Source organism: Malania oleifera, chromosome 1 (assembly GCF_029873635.1).
Source record: "Malania oleifera isolate guangnan ecotype guangnan chromosome 1, ASM2987363v1, whole genome shotgun sequence".
Classification (NCBI taxonomy): domain Eukaryota; kingdom Viridiplantae; phylum Streptophyta; class Magnoliopsida; order Santalales; family Ximeniaceae; genus Malania; species Malania oleifera.
In genome coordinates this window covers 43,833,049-43,842,992 of record NC_080417.1, presented here as the reverse complement: position 1 = coordinate 43,842,992, position 9,944 = coordinate 43,833,049, and positions in this window count along the sequence as shown.

The window sequence follows — 9,944 nt, the reverse complement described above, 5'->3', positions numbered from 1 at the left end:
TGATTACGCGCCAAAACTGCGTAATTGGACGTTTTAACCCGGTTTTTATGGCTTATATTTTTAATTAAATATCTAAATTTATTCAATATTTTAATAAAGTGCCAAAATCATCATTTTTGAACTTTATTGCACTATTTATGAATTTATGGTAATTTTTTGTCGCAGGAAAAATCCCCGGAACCAAAACCGACACCTGTTTGTATTATCTACAACTTTTATGTTTTGAATTTTGCGAGAAACGGACTCCAGAAGAGTCAGATTTGCGATGAACAGAGAATGAAAAAAATGAAAAAAAAAATATAACAATTCGGGTTGGGTCAAGTTGCCGGGTCAAGTTGGTCTCGTGGGTTTAGGGCAAGCCAATTTTTTCCCATTTAAATACTCTCTTGTTCTTCCTTTTTCCTTGTTGGGCGCTGCCCCCAGCCGAGAACCCCCTTCTTCTTGCTCTTCTCCTTCTTCTTCTTCATCCTTCCCTTTGTCTTGCTCCTTCCCCTCTCTTTCCCTTTCTCTTTACCTTGCTTTATTCTCGTCCTTTCTTTCTCTCTATTGCTATTTTTCTTTCTCTTTCTCTAAGCCCAGCTCCTCTTATCAGAACACCACCAGCCCCTTCTTCTGCTGCAACCCGAGGACACATCCAGTGACTCCACAACACAACAGCAGCCGCGGCGTCCCTCTATAACTCCGGCCATCTGCAGCAACTCTCCACGCACGACTTGCTCTCTGTAGCCCCTGTTCCACAGCTCCAATACCAGAACAGAGCAATGCCAGCCTCTACAGCACAGCCACGGCCATTCTCCTACAAGCTGCCAGGGCCTTCTTCTCTCTCTTCCATTCTTTCCTTTATGTTTTTATTTTATCTATTACTTACTTGAAATACTGTTGAATTTACATTGAATTTTGTTTAAGACCTTGGATTTGAATAATAGTCAGGATGTTTTCTTTTATTATTGAAGTATTTATTTGTTTAGTTTTCTTTTCATAATCTATTTATTTTTTTATTTTTATTTTTTTTACTCCGTTTGATCAAAATTTTGTTTTTTACTGTGGTTCTTTTGAGTGTTTAAGCATTAGATTTTTATTGTGTGTGCGTTTAGATTTGGTATGTGTTGAGTTTTGATTTAATTAAGGATTTAATTTTTATTGGCCGCGTATGTGTTTGATTGCATCTCCATTATTGCATGATTTAATTCTGTGTTCAAAGTTGTCATCTTTAATTAGCTCGTGTTTCGATATTTTCTTAAGTAGATTAGGGTTTCCATTGTTGCTATTTAATTCCATGCGTGCTAGTTTTAGGACTTCAATTTGCGTGTGTATTTAATTTGAGTCTCCACAATTTTGAAAATCCTGAATCTGAACCGAGTTCAGTACATTTTTATTTTCGATTGGACGAACGTAAATTTTGAGATTAAAACGCATTCCCTGAGGAGACGATCTAACCCTTGGGCTTAATATTACACGACAGAACTCCTATACTTGGGATAGCTTCCGACCTGCTCATTTTTCGAGTGAGTTAAGTTTTTGGCGCCGTTGCTGGGGAATGTCGGTCTTAGTCTCAAATTAGCGTTTTTCCCATCATTTTTATTAGTTTTATGAAAAAAGAAAAGAAAAAGCAAAAAAACAAAAACAGAAAAAAAAATTGAGTTTTGAAAAATGGCTGCACCTGCACCGCGCACGATAATGGACTTTTTGCAGCTTGAATATGCCACTGCATCCTCTTCCACTATTTTGCCTTATGACGAGCTTAATTTCATGATGCAGCGCGGGAGGATGTCATTGCTACCTGAGTTCTACGGGACGGAATCTGAGTGCCCCTATCAGCATCTAGCAGAGTTTGAGTTAGCTTGCAACATGTTTTTCTCTCATGCTAGAACTGATGAATCTATTAGACTGAATTTATTTCTTGCTACTTTGCAGGATAGGGCACTGATCTGGTTTCATTCATTGAGACCTCACTCTATCACTAATTGGGTTGATATGGAGCGTGAATTCCTGCATGCATTTTGTCCCTCACAGAAAACTCAATTTTTGCAGGAACAGATTCTTAATTTTGTGCAGCAGCATGATGAGACATTTGGGGCTTGCTGGAAACAATTCAAGGATCTGCTAAGTACTTGCCCACATCTCGGATTTGACTCATGGAGGTTAGCTGATTATTTTTATACTGCTCTTACCCCTAATTGCAAGTATTTTGTCTAGACCATGTGCAATGGAGAACCCTTCAGCGAGGATCCAGATCAAGTATTATCATTCTTTGACTACTTAACTGACAATGTCCCACGGTGCAACGCACGATACACTTAGGCACCCATGACTGCACACCCTATTAGCACAATTAGTGGTGGTGATGCATATGAACCACCAAAATACCCAGATATTCCTCCGCCTCATTACCAGCCACAACAAATCCCTCAGAGTTGTATATCGTCAGAATTTTTGGAGGATAGCATAACACAGATGGTGAACATGCTCCAGCAGTTCATGCAAACTCAAGTCGATCATAATAATGAATTGCGTGACACCATTAATGCGATAAGCACGCAGTTGGATATCTTAGAAAATGAAGAATTGCCCATGGAACCTCAGCCTAGTCCTCAAGAGTACCAGAAGCCACACCAACAAATAAACGATGTTTCTCTTGAGACAGCAGAGACCACCACTACTTCGAGAAGCGAGAAAGAATTTCCCCAACCTGAGATGCTCATCGTCGGACAACCAGTTGTCCCAACACTAGAAGTCACGGCTGAACCAGAAGAGGTCAAAGAAAAATCAGAGGAAACGAGGCCAGAAGCAGAGCAGTTAGTTGATGAGGAGACTGATACTCATACGGAGTACCAACCTATGGTACCTCATACTCCAAGCTCAGAAACCGTGAAACCGTCACTCCCGCCTGAATCAGATGTTAAGGAGCCTAATGTGGAGGCAGACTCTTACAGTGATATGATGATATGTACACCCAATAAAGAGGGAGACCAGTCTGGTAAGCATAAAATTTTCATAGAACCAGGTAAAACCTTTAATGTTAATGCTTCTGAAAAACTACAGGTAATTGCTCTAATAACTTCCTATCACACATTAGTTCGTAAAGAAGTAAATTTCCTAGAAACGATGTTGAATAAAGACCCTTTCTTGTCAACACAAGAGGGTCGACCTGCACACAAATTGTTTGGTATTTTGACAGGCATTAATTTATCTAAGGTTGATTTTCGTGCAAGTATGAAGACTGATCCACTGTGGCGACTCAAATTTGGAGAACCGCCGATGCAATTTATAGACCTGCAGCCACCAGAAAAAATTCCTCCTGAGCCTCCGCCAGATAATTGTGATGTTTTTTTTTCCTTCTTTTCCTTTTATTTTATCTTATTTTATTTTTAGTTAGTTTCCAGGTCTATCTCGTAGTTCAGTTTTTCTTTTCCATTACTTCGCCACTCAGGTACGCCTTACTTTTCGCGTGCACAATCTTTTCTATTTCCCTTATGCTTTCGCATTGAGGACAATGTTCCACTTTAGTTGAGGGGGATGAACATTCGCATGTAACACTGTGCACGTACACTTACCGCGTTTTTAATTTAAAACAAAAAACAAAAAAATCAAAAAAATCAAAAAGATAAAAAAAAAAAAGAGAGAGAAAGAAAGGAGGAGCACTGAGGAATTACACTGCACTATGCCATGCTTAACACTGTGTATACCTTTCACATACTTGCGCATAACTTACGAATTATACACTTGATTCAATCATGCGTAGTTTCTCTCTATATGATCTTATGACTCCATGAAGAATCGATTGGTAGTAAATTCGTGTTAATTTGACTATATAATTTCCTGTATTTACACGACATCTCATAAGGCTGAATAAACACATTCATGTGATTCATTGCACTTAGGGTTTCCTGTGAGCACTGAGAGAGTACCCGTGGCGACTATGACACCTTGTGAGATATCCTTGAGCTATTTATCGTCCTTTTGAGCGTTAATATCAAATCAAAGTTCATGAAACTCAATTCACATTTTTTGGATGATTCCTTTGTACACTAGTCTATGTTTTGATTTGCTAGCCTAGAGGTGATACCTAGTGGGGAGATAGAAACCTAGGTCTTGTAGCCTACTCAAGATGTGAAAGCTGAGCCACCCCTAGAGATAGACTTAATTCATGGACCCCTATTCGAGCTCAATTCCCATTGATGGTATGAAGATTACAAAAGAAGTGTTAATATTGTCATTATTACTCAAGAAAAGACAGAAAATAAAGAATGAGTAGAAAAAAAGAATAAGCAATACACATGCGCATGAAATGAAATGTCAATGCCGGCCCAAATACATATCACAAAAAGTCAAGGATACAACACATGTTCTCCACGTATGAAGATTCTTCAATCGATTAATGCCTCAAATGTATTCACGACAAGTTTGTGAGTAAGTTGATCTAGGGTGGTATCGGTTGGATATGGCGAGTAGGTGAGAAGATGCTAGGGTGAAGGACCCGACACCTCATAGATAGGTTAGATCCTTTCCAGACTAGTCCACTCCATATACTTAGTGTTTGTTCCTTTTAATATGTGGGATGTTTGATCGCGACACTCCTCCTCACATATGATGAGTGAACCCATTTTCTTTGAGTGTTCTTGAGAGTATACCAATTAGGCTGAGTCAAAGAGATCATTCTGTAGGTGCCCACTAGCACCCTAGGTGTACTGAGTCACACACATCACACATACCTCGAGAGTCTACCTGTTTATACTCGAACTTATATGACTGCATTAACTCTGAATGTGCCACTGATTAACTTCATGTGAGTATACTGTTCTTGAATGACATATAAACGATGAAACTTACATGAGTGATGTGCTTTGGAGTTGCGTGTATTGAATATGAACAAGCCTGTGTGAAATTCAATGATATTCTCGTATGTGAAGTGGTATAATTATGTCGCATGTGCATTGATTTCATTATTACTAGAGTATGTAGCTGTAGATACTACCCTAAGATTCATTCACGTCATTTGCTAGAGACTAGCAAAACGTTAGTTGGGGGGTGTGATTACGCGCCGAAACTGTGTAATTGGACGTTTTAACCCGGTCTTTATGGCTTATATTTTTAATTAAATATCTAAATTTATTCAATATTTTAATAAAGTACCAAAATTATAATTCTTGAACTTTATTGCACTATTTATGAATTTATGGTAATTTTTTGTCGCAGGAAAAATCCTGGGAACCAAAACCAACACCTGTTCATATTTTGTATATAACTTTTTCGTTAGAGCTCCGATCGAGTCAATTCAATTTTTTGGAGAAAGAGGAAAGTATTATCTACAACTTTTGTGTTTTGAGTTTTTCAAGAAATGGGCTCCAGAAGAGTCAAATTTGTGATGAACAGAGAATGAAAAAAATGAAAAAAAAAATATAACAATTCGGGTTGGGTCAAGTTGTTGGGTCAAGTTGGTCTTGTGGGTTTAGGGCAAGCCAATTTTTTCCCATTTAAATACTATCTTGTTCTTCTTTTTTCCCTGTTGGGCGTTGCCCCCAGCCGAGAACCCCCTTCTTCTTCTTCCTCTTCTCCTTCTTCTTCTTCATCCTTCCCTTTGTCTTGCTCCTTCCCCTCTCTTTCCCTTTCTCTTTACCTTGCTTTATTCTTGTCCTTTCTTTCTCTCTATTGCTATTTTTCTTTCTCTTTCTCTAAGCCCAGCTCCTCTTATCAGAACACCACCAGCCCCTTCATCTGCTGTAACCCAAGGACACATCTAGCGACTCCACAACACAGCAGCAGCCGCGGCGTCCCTCTGTAAGACCGGCCATCTACAGCAACTCTCCACGCATGACCTGCTCTCTCCAGCCCCTGTTCCACAGCTCCAATACCAGAACAAAGCAGTGCCAGCCTCTACAGCACAACCACCGCCATTCTCCTGCAAGCTGCCAGGGCCTCCTTCTCTCTCTTCCATTCTTGCCTTTATGTTTTTATTTTATCTATTACTTACTTGAAATACTGCTGAATTTACATTGAATTTTGTTTAAGACCTTGGATTTGAATAATAGTCAGGATGTTTTCTTTTATTATTGAAGTATTTATTTGTTTAGTTTTCTTTTCATAATCTATTTATTTTTTTATTTTTATTTTTTATACTCCGTTTGATCAAAATTTTGTTTTTTACTGTGGTTCTTTTGAGTGTTTAAGCATTAGATTTTTATTGTGTGTGCGTTTAGATTTGGTATGTGTTGAGTTTTGATTTAATTAAGGATTTAATTTTTATTGGCCGCGTATGTGTTTGATTGCATCTCCATTATTGCATGATTTAATTCTGTGTTCAAAGTTGTCATCTTTAATTAGCTCGTGTTTCGATATTTTCTTAAGTAGATTAGGGTTTCCATTGTTGCTATTTAATTCCATGCGTGCTAGTTTTAGGACTTCAATTTGCGTGTGTATTTAATTTGAGTCTTCATAATTTTGAAAATCCTGAATTTGAACCGAGTTCAATACATTTTTATTTTCGATTGGACGAACATAAATTTTGAGATTAAAACGCATTCCCTGAGGAGACGATTTAGCCCTTGGGCTTAATATTACACGACAGAACTCCTATACTTGGGATAGCTTCCGAGCTGCTCATTTTTCGAGTGAGTCAAAGATCCACCCTCTCATTGGTTTGTATCCTTGCTCCAAAATTATGATCATATCTAAAGGATACATTCCAATCACCAAAGAGCGTCAGTTCCTAGTTATTGATATCCTCCACAATGCTCTTTGCCAAAATAAGTTAGGACATATTCTTTAAAATGCTTATCTTGTACAATGTCCTACTTTTGAATACTCTATTAAACTTAAATAAAATGTTTAATCTTTAAGAGTATTCAATTTTCTTTCGAGCTCTTAAACTTTATATAAAATCATTTAAGAGTTGCATCTTTTATTCATTCCCTCTTTTGCCTAGCGATAGGGATAGATAAACTTTTAGGTAAACATAAAGTAGGACGGCAATCATTCTTTGAATTGGTGACAATTGGGGTGCTGATTTGTCAATATAACCTTCCACATGCATAATAAGCTTCTAAATTTATTTTCTTTTATTTTTTTGCATACCATCTTTCTAAATTAAATAGTTTCTTTTTTTTTTCATGATAAAGTATGGTGGTAACTCTAAATTAGTTCAAAATCATTTCCACCACTAATAGCAAGCTTATCCTATTAAAAAAAAATAAAAAAATTTAAAAATTCCACGTTCCCTGTGTAGATATCCTAATTTTAATCGGACCTCTTTTTTTCTTTTTCTTTTTTCTCAGTGTGTAGGCCCCATGTTGTTTATTTTCTTGTATTGTGAAGAGTTTGTAGGAACTCTTCGTAACAACCTTCTAATTTACATAAAGAAAGGTCAATTTTATATTGCGAAAATTTAAAGACCCTTTTGAAAGTAAAAATTTTATTAGGAACTTTCACATTCATAAGTCATTTTGTATTAAAATTAAGTCCTCTTTATTAAATTCTTGTGATTTAAAATTGAGTCCTTTTGTTATTGAGTCCTTTAAGTCCTTATTATTTTCAAATTGAATCCTTTTTTATTTTGAAATTAATTCCTTCTCAAAAATTGAGTCATTATTGTTTAAAATTGAGTCCTTTTATTTTGAATTTAACTCATTTTTATTTTACATAATTTGAATAAATTTTATGTCTATTTATGGTGACCACAGTCCAAAGTCGGTGGCACCACTAAAATTGCATTTAAAAAAACGTGTTTGCCACGTGGATCAATTCCAGCCAATGAGTTTAAAGCAGAGTTCGTACGGAGGGATGAGGTTGTCCTTGGTCTGACCTTTCCCAACTAGGGGTGAGCATAATTCGGGGAAACCCGAATTAACCGAATTAACCGATCAATTTCGGTCGGTTCGGTTCGGTTAAAAAATAGGTCGGTTCGGTTCGGTTATGGATGTACCAAATTTCGGTTAATCGGTTATCGGTTCGGTTAAGAGAAATTTTAATTCGGTTAACCGAATTACCCGAAATAATAAAAAATTAAAATTTAAATATAAACTAATAATATATATATATACGCCGGATGGGGGAAAGATTATTCTAAGAGAAATTAAAATTATGAATTGAGTTTTAAGATTATTTTTATTGCGTAAAAATAAGACTAAAGTTTGAGATTGCGTAAAAATAAGACTAAAGTTATAATTATAATATATTTTTAATAATTAATTTAAAATAAATTCGGTTAACCGAATTACCCGAAAAGGTAATTCGGTCGGGTGAGGTTCGGTTAACATCTCTTATTCGGTCGGTTCGGTTAATAAAAATCATTAACCGAAAATTTCGGTTAATTCGGTTAATTAACCGAATTTGACCGAACCGACCGTTTGCTCACCCCTATTCCCAACAATGCTTTCCATGTGCTCCCACAGGCCACAGCACAGCTCCCCCTTCTTCCAAATACTATAATCCCCATTCCTTTTTCCTATCCCTTCATTCCCTCTTTTGGCCTAGCTATATGGATAGATAAATTTTTAGTGACCACCACATTATTTATAAACTAAATTAATAAAATAGTGACTATTCATATATTAATTAATAAATAATTTATAATTATTATTTCAAAATAAAAAAAAATTTTATGTGTAGTCAATGTTTTATTTGGTTAATTTATGGATGATGTAATAGGTTTAATCTACCTAATAATTATTTTGTGTTGAAACTATTTCCTGAATTCCCTCACTCTTAAGTTTTAATAAACAAACTTCAATAGCAATTTCAATATATTCACACCATATAATATAGACATCGAAGTTCAAACTTTGACTAAATTCAAATTAGTCTATTTTTTTACTTGTAAAAAAATATTAAATTAAATACTATATTTTAAAAATCTGTCATATATCTAAAATTTTAATGATTTTAAGTAATTTGAACTTAGCCCTCTCACGTATTATAAATCATAAGAAAAGAGGCAAATATTGGCTTAACTTATTTAAAGATATATATCTTGTGACCTTTTGGTCCTCTAAGCCTATTCATCCAAAGCCAAGCATATAACATTGAAAATCTTAATACACTTGGCCTAAAGAACCTGAAAAATAAGAAAAGGCATAAAATGAATTAGCGCATAATTAAGGGGGAGCATTCATCTTTCATAGCTATATTCATTAAAATGCTCTCATTTTTTATTTATGATTATATGTTTGTATGCCTTTGTGAGAACAACTCTGCATTAATCTCATAACTATCCATTATTAGTTGCTGGTCATGTCATATGTTGGATAGTGCATCTCTATTATGAGTTGTTGATTGAACTACTAGAAAGCATGCTTGTATTGAATGCCTCTTGTATGGCGGATGCAGTGATATATTGTGCATGCTAGTTGTGAATATTAAGTTGTTACTTGTTTTATGTAATTTATCTGTTGAAAGCAACCTACTATCAGGTACAGGTTTTTATGGGAAATGTCCTATATACAAACGGCATGCTGCCGAAACTTTGCCAAGATTTTTCCATATAAAATCTTGTATTAAAGATGATTATGATAAATTAACGTTAAAATATTTTCGAAATGATGAGTGAAAAATATTTGAAAATTAAGTTTCATTCTTGCATAATCATCAAGCACTTAGAGATCTGAGCACCTATCCTATAGAAAGAACTTATAGGTCTCACATGCATCACTATTGTTTATTGAAATATTGAGGCTCTTCTGATATCCCTGAACATTATATCCTGCACGTAAAGTCTCATGTTTTGATATGAAATGTTTTTAGATCATGAGTTGCATTGAATGCCTTAATATCTATTTTCGATGCACTTGTTGTCTATAGGTATGACTATACTGATTTGAGATAAATGTTGTTAATAGACATCATGTATAGTTGTTGAAGAATGGTTTGTGTGCTCACTTATACTTTGGCATATTCGATGAAATCAATCCCTTACGAAGGATAAGTGATTTATAGTATCTAAGTAATAATTC